The following is a 723-nucleotide window of genomic DNA, read 5'->3' as shown; positions in this document are numbered from 1 at the left end:
TATGTCATGTATTGTCTGGTTTGCATACTTTTGACTTGAGATTAATTTTGATATGTATATGTGAATATAATTGCATGTCTTTATATAGTTAGCTCACCCTTGCATTTGGTTGTGTTGTGCTATGTCTGCGTGTTTTCTCTTGCGATGATCATCCATTTTGGATGGGAGCAGATGGCGATGATGTTACTCTGGAGACAGTCTTGGAGGAGAACAGCGATGCAGCTGCTTAGTTCTGCTAGGAGATTTCATGACCCCCCTTATGTTATCTACAAACAATTCCTTCTTATGTTATTCTGAAATACTTTAGTGCTTCAAGTTTTAAATTCCTACTCAATTTGGATAACTGTAATCCCTATACTCAAGACTCTTAACTGCCTGTCTGCACTCCAACTGCTTTCTTTATTATAATGGATGACGTCTTATTATTATATGCTTGACGTATATTCTTGGGATGTCACATTAGTTTGTTTCAATGATTTTTAATCTCTTTAATGTCCTTTTTTCAAATAATATAAAAATTTATTACAGTATAGAAAGGAATCACAGTTAGAACAAAAATAGTTGTTGAGATTATAATTGTCGTAAAACTTCAATTACATGTTAGTTTCACATTTATTCAATATTTATTAGACATTCTATTTTAAATTCTATCCAGTTGTATTATTTTAATATTTTAAGAAAAGCAAACATGTGTTTTTTAAAAAGTTTTGATAATATTATATA

The 723-nt window shown here is 30.6% G+C and overlaps 1 long non-coding RNA gene across 1 annotated transcript in view; it reads left to right on the top strand.

Annotated features, from left to right (window-relative positions):
- The window catches only part of LOC111242108, a 2,664-nt gene extending 2,236 nt beyond the window's left edge, over positions 1-428 (top strand). Inside the window, exon 2 of the long non-coding RNA XR_002668979.1 lies at positions 172-428. This is a non-coding gene — a long non-coding RNA (uncharacterized LOC111242108). The remainder of the gene's footprint in view (positions 1-171) is intronic.
- Positions 429-723: the final 295 nt, after the last annotated feature.

The sequence above is a fragment of the Vigna radiata genome, chromosome 7 (assembly GCF_000741045.1).
Source record: "Vigna radiata var. radiata cultivar VC1973A chromosome 7, Vradiata_ver6, whole genome shotgun sequence".
Taxonomy (NCBI): Eukaryota; Viridiplantae; Streptophyta; class Magnoliopsida; order Fabales; family Fabaceae; genus Vigna; species Vigna radiata.
This window is presented reverse-complemented; position numbering and strand designations above follow the sequence as displayed.